The sequence below is a fragment of the Heteronotia binoei genome, chromosome 7 (assembly GCF_032191835.1).
Source record: "Heteronotia binoei isolate CCM8104 ecotype False Entrance Well chromosome 7, APGP_CSIRO_Hbin_v1, whole genome shotgun sequence".
NCBI classification, from domain to species: domain Eukaryota; kingdom Metazoa; phylum Chordata; class Lepidosauria; order Squamata; family Gekkonidae; genus Heteronotia; species Heteronotia binoei.
This window is the reverse complement of record NC_083229.1, coordinates 24061584-24077308: the sequence shown is the minus strand read 5'-3', so window position 1 is coordinate 24077308 and position 15725 is coordinate 24061584. Positions and strand designations below refer to the sequence as shown.

The following is a 15725-nucleotide window of genomic DNA, read 5'->3' as shown; positions in this document are numbered from 1 at the left end:
ATTCACCTGCCTACATTTTGTGGTTGTTACTCAATTTCTTCCAGTAGAAGTGGCTCAAACCAAATCCAAACCAAGAGATTTCTTTGTCTGAAGCCCCTGAAGTCTCAATTGGGGTCAAGTCAAGATTCACCTATGTGACTAAATGGAAAGTCTGTGATGGTGCTGCTAAAACATTACCTCATGTGAAACTCTGATCACCTAAATTTGGGCTCTTTTGTGCAGCAAGTGACACAGTACTTCAGATACTGAGCCCCCTGGTGTTAATAGGAAAGGAAAGGTCCCCTGTGTAAGCACCAGTCGTTTCCGACTCTGGGGTGACACTGCTTTCACGTTTTCACAGCAGACTTTTTACGGGATGGTTTGCCATTGCCTTCCCCAGTCATCTACACTTTCCCCCCAGCAAGCTGGGTACTCATTTTACCGACCTCAGAAGGATGGAAGGCTGAGTCAACCTTGAGCTGGCTACCTGAAAACTCAGCTTCCACCGGGGATCGAACTCAGGTTGTGAGCAGAGCTTAGGACTGCAGTACTGCAGCTTTAACACTCTGCGCCATGGGGCTTAATAATGTAACCACAAATCCTTACCCGCGAGGGGAGGGGACCTGCAAACCTGTGTGATTATAAATTCAGAGATTAATAAAAACACTTTCACAATTAAAGTTAGAATTGAGCCCTATTCATTTTTAAATAAACCACCAATGCAGAAGTCAGAACCAAGAGGACAGCCTCTTCCCCATCGCTTTCTAGCTCACTGTCACTCCGCTTCCCCAAGTCTCTTACCTGTCCTCATCCCTTTCCATCAACAGCACACCTGTTCATACCCTAACTCAGGGGTCAGCAAGCCAACTCAGTCAGAATTCAGAGTCAGAGATCAACAAACAGCCAGTAAAAGAAAGTCCATTTACATAAATAAAAATATGCAGCTTAACATGACTGATAATTTTTTTTCAAAATTATTTACATATTTTTTAGTCCACCTCTCTTACTTGGACTCAAGATGGATTCCACAGCCAATACAATCAACAGGATGGATTATTCAATGTGGAATTAAAAAGGTAAAGGTAGTCCCCTGTGCAAGCATCAAGTCATCTCTGAGCCTCACCCTCCCAAGGCTCCGCTTCCAAAATCTCCAGGAATTTACCAACCCAGAGTTGGCAATCCTACTCAAAAGTGACAGCTGTTCATGGTGTCTAATAAAAACAAGACAGACCCCTTTTCACTGAAATCTTGACACCATTGGGGTGACATCACATCATGACATTTTCTTGGCAGACTTTTTACAGGGTGGTTTGCCATTGCCTTCCCCAGTCATCTACACTTTCCCCCCAGCAAGCTGGGTACTCATTTTACCGACCTCCGAAGGATGGAAGGCTGAGTCAACCTTGAGCCGGCTACCTGAACCCAGCTTCTGCCGGGATCAAACCCAGGTCATGAGCAGAGCTTGGACTGCAGAACTGCAGCTTACCACACTGCGCCACAGGGCTCCTTCTAATATGGAAGTAAATTTATGGAAATACGCAGAAATCTCAAAACAGAACTGAAGCAAAACCTTAACATGACAGGCAACAACAATATGGCAAAGTCTTAACACATTAAATGAATACAGAAATTATACACCAGGATCCTTGTTTCAGTAAACTAAACACAGTACTATAGACCACAGTCCCTAATAATTTATCTAAGTAACTTTGTGAATCATTTAGGACAGTACAATTTATTGCCTGCAAAGAAAAACTTTCTTGTATAGTACAGTTTCATATGTTGGATATGTTGCTTAACAATCCATAAAGTTTCTGCAGCCCAAATACTGGTAGTTATGAGTCCTTTATTATGATGTGGCAGACAAGGCCGCAAAACTACAGAGGAGCACCCTGCTCAACTGTTTTAGTGCACTAGCATCAATCAGCATGCAATTCAGATTACTTGGCAACTCTTCATCCCCTACCATTTCCCTTTCTGCAGAGCATTACTACGGAGCCCTTTAGTCCCATAAAAATTGCTGCCTGCCATTCCCTTTGCGCCTATTGGTCATTCCAGCATCCCACCTATCTTTCCAATATACCTTCAGGCTTCCTTTTCTGTTGGTGTAGCCAGTTGATGCAGAGGTTAAGAGTGGTGAACTCTAATCTGGAGAACCAGAATTGATCCCCCACTCCTTCTAATGTAGCTGCTGGGTGACTTTGAGCCAGTTACAGTTCTCTCAGAGCTCTCTCAGTCCTGCCTGCCTCACAGGGTGTCAACTGTGAGGAGAGGAAAGGAAAGAGATTGTAAACTGCTCTGAGACGCCGAGTGAAAAGCGGAGTATAAATACAGTCTTCTTCCCTCTCTTCTTCTTCTTTAAAGAGCCCTATTCAATACAGAATTCTCCTCTCGGCCTTTCTTTTGTCTAAGGGTGCTTTCACACATTCGAAATAATGCAGTTTCAGTCCACTTGAAAGTGGATTTTGCCATTTCACACTGTAAAATCCAGTTGTAAAACATACTGAAAGTGGATAGAAAGTGTGTTATTTAATGTGTGCGAAAGCGCCTCAACTCTCCAGTCTTCTATGCGCTTTCTCCCTGCCTCAAGTCTCACCAACTACTTTCTTTCTTCTGCTCCATACATGGTCCATCTATTTTTCCTATATCTCCATTTCAAAGAACCTCTCGCAAACACTACCTTTTGAGTTCCTTGTCCATTGTCCCCCACCCCGTAGACCTTGTTTCCTCCCAGTGTCCCCACCCTTTGCAGCCAACAGCACACAGACCCCAAGCACTATGCAAGGTCCTCTCCATGAGCTTAACACTGGCTTCCTTTGCATTATCCGTATCAGTCAGAATGCTTGTGAACATTCTATAGCATCTCAGTGATCTTAGCCACAGAAAATACATGAAAACCAGTACCGAGATAGCATTCAGCTTTATGCTCTCTTCCCATTTACAGCAATAAGGCTGTTATGATAAAAAGGATTTTAAGAGCCAGTCTAACCTATCTGCGATGGTGTGCATGTGCTTCTCTCCCCATTAAGTGAGACAGAGAAAGAGGAGGCAAGAGCACACCTGTCAATGAAGTGTGAACAGAAGGAATCTATTCTGTTGCAGCAAAGTTCAGTAAATCAATGCTCCATCAACCCCTCCCCCGCCCCAGATAAAACCTAAAGGCCTCATATGGACAGACACATTAAGATAAGAATATACAAAGAGCCCTGCTGAATCAGATCAAAAGCCCATCTAGTCTAGCATCCTGTCTTACACAGTGGCCAACCACTTCCTCTGGACAGCCAACAGCAGGGCATAGAGGCTGAGGCCTTCATTAGAACACAAGAAGAGCCCTGCTGGATCAAACCAAAAGCCCATCTAGTCCAGCATCCTGACTTACACAGTGGCCAACCACTTCCTCTGGATGGTCAACAATAGGGCATAGAGGCTGAGGCCTTCATTAGAACATAAGAAGAGCCCTGCTGGATCAGACCAAAAGCCCATCTAGTCCAGCATCTTGGTTCCCAAGGGGTACAGAGGCTTAGTGCTTCTGAATGTGGAGGTTCCCCTCTGTCACCACGGCCATTAGCCATTGATAGATTCACTCACTGTGTAAAATATTATTTTCTTTCGTCCATCCTGAACCTCCTCCTGCCCATCCAGAACAATTGTGAGCCGCTCTGAGACTCTTCGGAGTGGAGGGCGGGATATAAATCCAATATCTTCTTCTTCTTCTTCAATCCAGAAGCAGTTGTCTTGTATTATGGTTTAATTAACCGGCATTTTTGTTTTATGGCCTTGGTTCACCTTGAAGTTTGTAAGGCTGCAAGCCTAAGGATATCTTCCCAGAAGCAAGCTGCACTGCATAAAATGGGACTTACTTCCAGGTAGACATGCTGAGGACAGCTGCCCAGATTGCCTTTTCAAAAGATGGGATATGAATGTTATAGCTGAAGCATTAACCAACACACACCTCTTGATTCTAAGAAACACAGAATGAAATAAGGAAGTCATTGACAAATATTACAGGTGTTGAGCGTTCCAAAGCAGGAACCGCTATTTCTGTTGTGAGTTAATAAAGACTATCTATTCGCTAACGCTGGAGCATCCACTCTCGCGCAAGTAAACTACCCCCACCAAGCCAACACTAATTTTGGCAAGTGGTTTAGTGATGCAGTTGCCTGGTTTTCAGTCCACGTCAGTCTTTTCTCCAATCCGTACGCTGCCCTACAAATGCCATATTCTCACAGGAAATGCCCACGCTCATCTCTTGCCCTTGCTAGCGGATGCTGAATTTTAAACCCAGCACTTCTATTATACAGCTTCTTAGGGTATTTTCTTTAAAAACCTTTCACAAACACAGCAAACTTCTACCTTAACCAATGGCCTCTGAAAGCCCTTTTCTATCCCAGCTTCTTCGAAATTAAGCTCACTGAGATCTAGTTGATTTCACCATGTCAAAGGCCTCCTATTACAGCATGGCACTTCCTAGCAATCCTGCAGCCCATGTTTTGTAGTCTTGGGCAGGCAAGCAGGCAACAAGGAGGTGGCCACCAGTACATTTCAGGCGCACAGCTTGTGGATTTGTGGGTCACAACTTGCATAGACCTGACTTAAAGAAGCCTCAGCCAAGCCACAATGAAGCTAACCTGGGCAAATCATTCTTGCTTTTAACTCTCTGCATGTTTATCATTTGGCAACTCATAATTCTATTGTACACCGGCAGAAAGCAACACAGGAGCTAGTGATACTGTGTTCATTGGTACACAGGGTTTACTCAAACCTGCTTTCCACCAATGTTCCCTCTAAGCTGCAGAGTCTTGTGAGCAAAAATTCTACTCTGTGATCTACTGCCATTAAAGTTGTGAGCTACTGCATAAATTGTTGTGCTCTGGGGTCATCCTTCCTGAGCTAAGACAAAAACGGGTGAGCTGGAAGGATACAAATCTGTGAGCTAGCTCATGCTTAGAGGGAACACTGCTCTCCACGCCTCTTTAAAGTCTCAGAATAATGGCCTGAGGGACCAATCCATACAGCCTGTGAATGCATTAAGTCGTACATTTCTTTGTACCCAATTAGAGAGGTGGGATTTGGGGAAAGGGATATTATTGTTGTTGTTATATTTATAAGCCACCTTCCCCCAATGGGCTCAGGGCAGTGTATATCATATTCCAGAACATACAAGTTAAAATATACAATAAATAAGTAATAACGACAAATATATAGCTGTGAGCACGTACAAGCCTGTGGTCAACTCTTGTCTCCTATCAAGCAGCGTGTGGACCAGGGTTTACAGGGGAGATCACTCTTAGCTATTTTCTCCCCCGTTTTATTTCCTTGGCTCCAGCTACCAATGATACTCAACTTATAATTACTTGTTGCCATCCATGCAGAGCAAGACTAAATTCAGAGACGGGGAGGGGAGGGTTTACCACTAAATGTTTTCCCATACGCACTGTGACAAATATGTTGGAACCCAAATTTATTCAGGGAGGGCAGGGGCCATGGCTCAGCAGCAGAGCACCTGCCTGATATGCAGAAGGTCCCAGGTTCAATCCCCAGCATCTCCAGTAAAAGGACCTCTGGCAGCAGGTGACCTGAAAGACTTCCACCTGAGACCTTGGAGACTCATTTGGAGAGAGCCACAGTAATCACTAGGATGGACCAAGGGCTTGATTAAGTATAAAGCAGCTTCATGTGTGGGGACAGGGCTGAGAAATATTGGTGGAAAGAAAAAAGTTTCCAGGCCACCTTTGCAGAAAAAATTCTCTTAAGAATGCTAAAATTTCAAGTTATTGCAATGAACATTGTTCTTAAAATGCAGTGCAAAGTGCTTTGGAAGAAAAACGAGGAGGAGGAGGAGCAGCCCTGTGAGAACTTGTGGCTAACCCAACTTTTTTTGTAGCAGGAACTCCTTTGCATATTAGGTCGCACCCTCCTGATGTAGCCAACCCTCCTGGAGCTTCCAGTAGGCCCTGTACTAAGAGCCCTGCAAGTTCTTGGGAGGATTGGCTACACCAGGGGTGTGTGGCCTAATATGCAAAGGAGTTCCGGCTACAAAGAAAGCCCTGGACGTACTGCTTACTGGACACAAATCTGGCACAGAGGTCAGCAACAGGAGTCCCCCAATCCAAACCAGGTTTGTTGAGAGACACCACCTGTCCTCAGTTGCTGGTTTTAGAGTCATGAAAGATGCAGCGTTTGCGGCAAGAGAACCTGACAGCAGGCAAATGTAACAGGATGGAAGCATGGCTCCCTGTCCATTGCTCTCTTCTCAAAACTGCCCTCCAGCTGCAGATGAGGATGTTTAGCATTAACTCAGCTAGAAGGAACAGTCATCTGGAAACAACCAGAAGCTGTCTGAAAATAACAGTAACAACCAGGGCTTTTTTTTGTAGCAGGAACTCCTTTGCATATCAGGCTACACTCCCCTGATATAGCCAATCCTCCTGGAGCTTAAGACTAGGCCCTCTACTAAGAGCTCTGTAAGCTCTTGGAGGATTGGCTGCATCAGGGGTGTGTGCCTAATATGCAAAGGAGTTTCTGCTGAAAAAAAACAAAACACGCCGTGGTAACGATGATAATAATAATGTTTTATATTGTCTTCCCTTCATGGAGCTCAGCATGGTGTACATGGTCATGAACATATGAAGCTGCCTTATACTGAATCGGACCTTTGGTCCATCAAAGTCAGTATTGTTTTCTCAGACTGGCAGCAGCTCTCCAGGGTCTCAAGCTGAGGTTTTTCACACCTATTTGCCTGGACCCTTTTTTGGAGATGCCAGGGATTGAACCTGGGACCTTCTGCTTACCAAGCAGATGCTCTACCACTGAGCCACCGTCCCTCACCATAAATAAAGCTCTCAAAGCGAGTCTTCATCATGAAGCTGCTAATATGGAATTTATAAGCAGATTTCGCACAACCAGGGCTTTTTTCATCTCCATTTTATCCTCACAACACCATGAGAATGAAAGAGAATGACTGTCCCAAGATCACCCAGTGAGCTTCATGGCCAAGCGGAGCATTTGAACTGGGGGCCTCCCCCATCTGAGAGCAGCACCCTCACCCACCCGACCACACCAGCTCTCCTCTTCATGACTTTTTAGCAATGTCCAGGTCAGCAGCCTGTCCCACACTGGAGAACATTTTTCACAACCTCCTTCTCTGCCATACGACTGCTCTCACTTTTAGCAATTATTTCCAAAGTAGCAGTTCTGTTTCACACAAGTATTTAACACCTCAATTTCTCAGGGTGCGTGTGTGTTTTTAAGAGGATAGGGAAAAGATGAATTGTCCCTACTGCTAACTGTACAGCAGCATCGACTTGGGGGTTGTATGACAGAAGCAAAAGCAGATACCATTTTCCCCAGGGCAGGCAGAGAAGGGAAAGGGAAGTTGCAAGGGACTAGGGGATGGATGCAAGAAATTACCATCTGTGAAGACAAACCACTAGTCTACCAGGGTCACTCTTGCCTTCTCTGGCTGACATCAGTTCTCCAGGGTTTCAGGCAGAGGGCTTTCACATCACCCATTACCTGAATCTTTTACATAGAAATACCATGACTGAACTTGAGACCTTCTGCATGCCAAGCAGATGCTCTACTACCGAGTCACAGCCCTTCCGCAATGCCTGTAAGCAGCTATGGATGGTGGTGAAGGCGTTCTAAGAGGCAGCCAACTTACGACCCCGTAGGGTTTTCAAGAGAAGAGACGGACAGAGGTGGTTTGCCCTTACCTGCCTCTATGTAGCAGTCCTGGACCTCCTTGAAGAGGTGGTCTCCCATCCAAGCACTTACAAGGGCCAACTCCACTTAGCTTCCAAGATCTGATGAGATCAGGCTAGCCCGGGCCATGCAAGAGCAAACAGATATTGTGTTGCTGTGTATTTAAAACAAGGTCAACTTTGAAGAGGAGGGCCCAGATGTGTATGGTCTAGGAGTGTGAGATATCAGGGGTAACGAAGGATAGAGGGTGAAGCTCTTTGTAAGATCTACCAGACTGTAGGCAGCCACAGAGCAGTGATGGTTACAAGCAGGGACAAAGCAGAAAAGACAGCAAGAAAGATGGGACAGAGCAGGGTCATGGGGATTCCTAAAGGACAAGACAATAATGTTGCACTGGTTGTAGAAGGGGCCAAGAAGGCAGCACTGCAATTTGAGGAGGTGGTGTCTCAAAGCAGGAGCAATAGGACAGGTGAACTTTTTTAGCAGCCAGAGTTGCAGGCAGAGAGGAGAAAACGGAGGTGAATGAAGAAGGGCCAAGGAGGAGGAGTTGCAGCAGTCAAGACAAGAGATTTCATACCACAGCCCAGAGGTTTTAACTGACATAAAATCAGCAAGGCCTGGCAAAAGAGTACCCACCGCTTTGAGTTCAGGCCCGCTTTCAAATACGCTTTTTTTATTTTTGCCAGATCTCCTCAGAGACTCCAGCTTATTATGTCCATCAAATTCTTGGGAATGGAAGAGGGACCGTCATCTTTATCATCCAGTAACCAAGAAAACAGAGTGGCACTCTGAAAAACAAAATCACAATTCCATTTTTACATGGGCAGACCTTCTCCATGCAGCGACAGGCTACCTCAAGAACAGCAAAGAAAACTGTGGTGGCCTCTTACGGACGTAACCCACCATCTAAGCACAGTTCTCCTTCCCCAACCCTCCCCCTCAAGGTCCCTAAAGAGGGTCAGATTTTAATAAGAAATACACCACTTGACCAGACCTCGGATTCAGCAGGAGCTCACAGGAGCGCAGCTTCTGAATCTTTCTGAGGGTTTCCCCCTCCTCCTCCCCACCTTACCTACCTTGTCCATTGAATAGTAGGTGCAGCTGCATAACAATCTCAGGATGAGCTCCACCACCTATTTTTCTACAAAACGACCTCTGCGCTTGACCAAGTTTTAATCGTGTTGTGGTTCTTTTTCTCCCTCAGACTTACCTCCTACACAGGGGTTAGACCAAGAAGGATAGCCAACGTTTGTCTGTAGAAGCAGAAAAGAGCAAGAGCCTAGCAGCACCTTTAATAAATTTGGTGGCAGGATAGGCGCTTTCCTAAGTCAATGCCACTTCTTTCACTGCTCACTCCCTCTGAAGAAGTGAGCAGTGACTCACAAAAGCTCCTACCCTGCCCCAAATTTTGTTGAGTCTTGAAGGTGCTTCTGGACTCTTGCTCTCGTCTACTCCTTCACAGGGTCACGAAGACCTGATTTCAAGCACAACACCCTTATACGTTAATAACTTTAAATTAAGCTATTCCCCCCCCCCCACAGCGTGGTGGTGAAAACAGGCCCCCCGCCAGAAAAATACACCACACCACCCAAGCTCCTCCCTGCCTTATTGCCATGAGAAAACAACCAGGCTGTATGTACATGACGGGGCAAAAAAGCACCTTCTCCTATCTGGCCCCACCACACTGCAAAAGTAGTTTTTCTGCAGAGCTCTCTCCAACGCTCAAGACAGGGCACATATCTTGGCAGGCCTGTTCAGTCGGGCACCTCTCTTTTCAGCTCAGGGTCTTGGTCCTGGGTGTCCTCCTCCCTCGCCAGTTTCCAAACTCCCTCTGAATCACCATCACCACAAGCACACGCCACACACCCAGGCAAACAATAGGGGGGGGGGGGGTAAGCAGGGCCCACAAACGAAGCCCCAAAACCTTCGCACACACCCCACCTCCACCTTCCCCATCCCAAAAGAACAATCTTCAGAGGTTTCTTTTTTCAAGCATGTGGACAAGACCTTTCCCGACCTGCATGCAAATGTTTTTTTAAGGGTTCGCCCTTCTTTACTGGAGAAACTCCCCTTTTCTTCTCCAGTTTCCCACAAAAGAAGTGGGGAGAAACAAGGGGCGTCCTTCCCCTCCCCTCAGCCCCCTTCTCCCCCCCATTGCTCCAGAAGGAAACTTCGGCTGTGGGAAAGGCAAAGGGGGGGGACGTCAGCCCCTCTGCTCCCCTTTTTCCGCCTCAGAAGCGACGGGCTGGGGAGAAGGGAGCCTGATTCTGCCAACTGCACCGGGGAGGGCGCGGGAGACCGTCCCCAGCTCGCTCCAGACCTTCCGAAAACCCGCCGCCGCCCGCCCCCCACGCCAAAGCTTCTTCGAGATCCCTACCTTGCAATGTATTTTTTTGCTGGCTGCCTTTTTCCCCCCTGCCTCGTTCTCTCTCGCCTCCTCTTCAGTGCAAGGCCGCCATCTTGCATTTTTACAAAAAAAAAAAAAAATCTACTGCACTTTTTTGGGGGGGAGGGAGGAAGGGTGATGCTTGGTGAACTTTGAACTAGGACTTTTGCAAAAATTAAAAAAAAATGCAAAGCCCACCTCCCCTCAGTCCCCCTTGGGCGTCCCGCCGGAGCCCTGAAGGGGGTTCAAGCCCCCCTCTCCACCCCCAGGTATCATTTTTCCAAAGGGAGGGAGGAGGAGGAGACTGCCCGCCTGGCCTTCAGCCGCGCACAAGCCGGAGAAAGAAGCAGGAAGGAACAACAGGGGAGGGGGCGGGGCCAAGGCCAGCCCTGGCAAGAGCCTCGCCGCTCCCCCCCCCCCAAGTGGGAGAACCCAGCGAGTGGGTGGGGTCAGCCGCTTCGGCTGCTGCAAGCCGGCCCAAGAGACCTTCTGATTGGCCGCCCAGAGGTTGCGCTCCAGCCAAGGGGAATTGGAGCACCGAGGCGGGGTGGGGGTGGGGAAGGCAAGAGGGGGAGGGGGGAAAGCAGCTGGGGAACGTCGCATGCAAATGCTGGGAGTCAGGAAAGCAAGGAGCGGGAAAAGTCAAGCATCGGTGCCGTGCCAATCTCCACCCCAGCCCCCCAGCCCGGGGAAGTTTTGCGGGGAAGACGAGGAGCTCTGCTGAAGCTGGAAAGATGCAATCGTCTCCGTATCAATCGTAAATGTGGCTAATACTCAAGGCCAGCAGTTTTTGGATGCAATAGAAATCCCCTTCGGGAGGTCTACAGCAGGGGTCCCCAGCCTGGTGCCCCGCCAAGTGCTTTTAGAAAGCGGGAGGGGCTAGGCGGGGCGTTTGCCCAGCAGGGCTGCTGACTGGCTGTGCCAATTAAAAGACGTCTTAAGAGCGTGAAATGTCAAATTTTACTATTATGTGTAACTTTACTCCTTGGTGTTTTGGGGGCTTCTTGCAGCAGCCATTTTGCAATTGGCTCCGCCCCCTGTGGCAGTCATTTTGTGATTGTGCCTGCCACAAAATTCCAAAGGTGCCAACAGGCTTGGAAGAGTTTGGGGCCCAAGACTCTAGGCAGTTTAAAAATGACACTGGCAACTGGTGAAGTGTTTGCCTTAAATGAGTGATTTTTAAAGCACGGGTGCCAAGTAACATTAGCAATCTCCAGATGGGGCCTGGAGATCTCCTAGTCACAACTCCAGGCTGCGGCCTAATTCCAATTCAAAATAAGCCCCACCTTCCCTGATCTCTCTACCTCCAAGTTTTTTTCAACCATTGAGTCCTCAGCCCTAGCTTGCTGTTGTTCAGTCGCACAGTCAAGTCCAACTCTTTGCGACCCCATGGACAAAGTCACGCCAGGCCCTCCTGTCTTCCATCATCCTCCGAAGTCTGCTCATAGCCCTAGCTACAAAGGGGCAATTTATCTTGGGGTGTATTCAATACTTTGAGAAGCAAAAGGGGGGGGGGAGCACTTGGGATTTTACAGCCCTTTCTCCCACATGCAATATCTGAATTAATTGTTTTATACTGACAATCTTTCCCTGAACATAAAACCCTGGATTTTTGTACCAGGCACATAGCAAATAGGACCCAAACCTAGTAATGGGATAGTCAGCCCATCAGGCACAAAATCCTTGATGAAAATGGCCCATCTTAGATCTGTGAATAAAGTTTGCACATTTAATACAAACCTATATGAAAGGTATCTTGACTGGACTTGCTAGTCGGTTTTTTGTTAAACTTGTGGGCTGAAAGGTGGTCAATGATCGTTGTGTAGTTGGTGCCCTCTAATGGAATAGGTCAAGTACCACTTGCCCTGATGGAAAAACGCTTTGCACATGCTCAAGAGTAAAAATTTCTGAAAGTTTTGAAGACATGAGAGAAAGAAAACAAAGCCTCTTTCCACCATTGCCCTGGGGGAAAAAATGCTGAGAAATATTGGTGGTGGGGATTGAAACATGTTACATTAACTTTGTTATTGGATCAAAACCCTCTTTAGCATTTTAAAAACATGTATAATTTAATAATGAATACAAATTATTACAGTTTGGTGTATTTATGAGATTCATGGAGTCACAAGCACTTGGATGTTATTCAAACAAAATTTATAAATACAACCAAATGCTAGAGATACACACACATTAAATATATTTTTGATTTTGCCACTGGGGAATACGGGGCAAAAGTGGTTTGAAGTTTGAAACCATTAAAGATTTTAACTTCGAAACACTTCAGTCAGCATTACTCAGAAGCAGAACACAAAAATCAAGACTTTTATAAAAGGCATTAAGTGTACACGTAAGAAACTTCCCTTGTTAAATCAGAAGATGGGGGAAGATGGCATTCCTGAACAGAAACATTGGCAAGACACACCTACCTAAACTGTGGGTTTAGAAACCCAAATCTTGGTTTCTGCCCCCAGCCTAACAGGTCAGGGTGTAAAAGATTATCAACAAATCTAGTTAGAATGGTTAACAGCAGACCAAACCCACACCCAGTATCTAACTGTGAGCAGTTAGGTACATTGCTATTTACGCAATAAACCTTTCCTTGAAAATACCATCTAATTTTTCCACCATCAGAATCCACTTCCAAAAAAATAGTGAATGCAAACCTTCATTTACTATCTCAATTGGCTAGCAAACTTTTCTATCACGTTAGTGACAAGGCCAGACCATTGGTCTATTGAAGACAGTACTGCCTGCTGGCGACTGGCAGTGGCTCTACACACGGCAATGGTTCCCAAAGGAATGATTCAGGCCACCTCCCATTGGCTCCATAAAGTTATCCTTATTGCCCCCTACCCTATAAAAGGTATTATTCAGAACACCAGTTTGCACGACCCACTTGGGAAGAACTTGTTCCAGTGATACCAATTTTTCCAGATCTGATAGTCATACGGCAAGAATCTCAGATTCCACATTTAGTAACTATTTCATGGTTCAGTAAATTCTTAATGTAACGGATGGGCTTGATGAAGTGACACCGATTTCCTAATGGCTGGTTTAAAATCGCATCGGGAAGGAGTCTTAAATTACCATGTCCAGTAATCTGGAGCCAGCTTCTTTGCATGGAGAGAAGTTGGATGACCACAGTACAACCACATTAATCCAAACAGGATGTTGGAAATAAGCACAGAAAAAATAAATACCACACTCAATACAATTATGTTCAGGACTTAGCGGCAAAACTCAAAAAGTGACACACACACACACACGGAAGTTATGGGTTTCTCAAAACATGGTATACTGGTCCCACTAGAGCCCTGGTGGCATATTTACTAAAAATTCTGAGTTTCCACCATATTTCAGCATTGCACAGAGGCAGAAACATGAAGTGCCATTTGCCAGCATGGTGCCATAGTCTGGTCAATTCTAAATAAATCAGCATGGTCAAAAAGCCCCACCTCCAGAGACCCCCGGCAACTTCGTGCCTCTCAATGCCCCCCCCCCCAAGTAATTCCACCTCCCCCAGGGGTGGTACTACCCACTTTGGGAACCCTGGCTCTACAGGACTTTTAAGTAGAGGTCTTTCACATCACCTAGTATCTTCTTAGCTGGATACTGGCGTTTGAACCTGGGACCTTCTACTTGATTTATGCATTATTCTCTTCCATTTCGTTCTCACAAAACCTATGAGGTAGATTAGGCTGGGAGTGGCTGGACCAATCATCCAGCCAGCTTCCATTAACAAGAGTGGCAACTTGATCCTAATCTGACAACTCTTAACCACTATACCACATTGAGTCTCGGGTTCCCCTCCCCCAGGATAAGTTTGGCCAAGCTTCAAATCATGGAGTAACCACTCAGGTGAGATTTGGAGTGGTTACCACTGGGCCCAGTCAAGTTGCATGAAGTTGTGGGGAGGCTGCTGCTGTGTTGTGTGGCATGAATCTGTAGCTGCCACTGCATCTGGAGTAGAACAAATTGCATTGGTATTAAGTTGCCTGGTTGTTAATGCTGGGCTTAGTCCCAATGAAGGACCAAAATAGCTCCACCACAACTTTTTACTGCCAGAAACCAAAGTCTGAAGGCTTCATTGTGATTGCTAGTAACACTGACCACTGAGGACATTCATTTCTTAAAGACGCAGGTGCCACTTCTATTATTGGGGGCGATGGGAAATTCCTCAATATTTTGGGTTTTTTAAAATATTTCAGATCTTGTAGAGAATGATATATTGAATTCAGCACACCAATGAAACTGACAAATGCTAATATTGTTTGATGATAACACCAGATTCGTGTCATACATTTATAATTTACTTTTAAGAATAAAAGTACAAAATGCCACAACCTACTGATTTGTTCTAAGAATCAGTCCTCTTAAGAGTTCACAGATCGTGCTTTTTATACTAACATGCAGTTTTCATCCATAGGCTTTCCACAGCATTTTTCAAGCAAGCTGTTGGAATAAGTCTTCCAGTTTTGCTTTCATTTTGTCCACGTATAAGGTCTGCTTCTTCATGCAATAACTTGCAGCCAGGTGCTACACACAACACCTAAATATATGTCAATTAACAATGCTGTTTTTCCCTTTGTCATATTACTTCACTGATGTGCCAAGCCATGTACCACCCCTGCCCAATACAATGAATTAGGTTGTGGTAATACAAACATAAACAAGAACAGGGCTGCACCTAATGCAATAAATTTTCCTGAAAGAAAAAACCCAAGTCTCACCCATATCCTTCACACCTTTTCCGGGCTCACAAGACTACCTCCTCAAGTCAAAAGATCCTTATTCATGATGTGGGACATTGTTCTAACTGGTGTTCTGGTAGGCAATGGCCAACAGTTTCACCTTTGAGATGGCAACAGACTAACACAGCAACTCTTTCCGTATGTTAAGGTTATTGGGACTGGGAACACATTTAACAGTACTGGTCTATGGAACATTTTTCTAGTGCTGTTGTTACATCTGAGCCAGCAGCTGTTAAGAGTGAAGGCCTAAACAGCTGAGAAATTTCTCTGCATCCAGTTTCTGATGGCAGTTTCATGCACACAGGCCAAGGGTAACATCTGCGTAACATTTGAGACCAAGGGTAACATCTGCATAAACACACATCTAGCACACGCATGTACCTGACTACACGAATTAACACATGCATTATCACAGAGGTGGCCAAACTGTGGCTTGGAAGTCACATGTGGCTCTTTCACACATATTGTGTGACTCTCGAAGCCCCTACTGCCCCATCGTCCAGCTTGGAAAACGCATTTCGCTCTTTAAAACACTTCACCAAGCCAGCCAGTGACTTAGGGAATGCATTTAAAGTTGCTTTCTTTTCACCTCTCCCTCCCCTCCATCTATCTGCCTTTCTTCCTTCCTGCTCTCAAACATCTGACATTTATTCTATGTAGCTCTTATGTTAAGCAAGTCTGGCCAAGCCTGCATTAGCAGAAAAGAATCAGGTCCTGCATGCATATATCCAAGAATATAAAGGACACATTTCTACTAAAGACTCAAATAAAATTCAGCCTCATTGTCTTAAATTCATCTCCTTATCTGAAGATTGGCTTAACATTAATTAGGAATTCACAAGCTACAGAATATTTGCAATACACACTGATGGTTTGGCATTCATGAGGAAACGAAGTTTAAGAGT

At 45.7% G+C, this 15725-nt stretch overlaps 1 protein-coding gene across 1 annotated transcript in view; it reads right to left on the bottom strand.

Annotated features, from left to right (window-relative positions):
• The window catches only part of ZHX1 (zinc fingers and homeoboxes 1), a 32607-nt gene extending 22287 nt beyond the window's left edge, over positions 1–10320 (bottom strand). The window contains exons 1-2 of the mRNA XM_060243249.1: positions 10268–10320; positions 8320–8471 (exon numbers count right to left, since the gene is read on the bottom strand). The gene's annotated coding sequence lies outside the window, so the exon portion shown is untranslated. The remainder of the gene's footprint in view (positions 1–8319; positions 8472–10267) is intronic.
• Positions 10321–15725: the final 5405 nt, after the last annotated feature.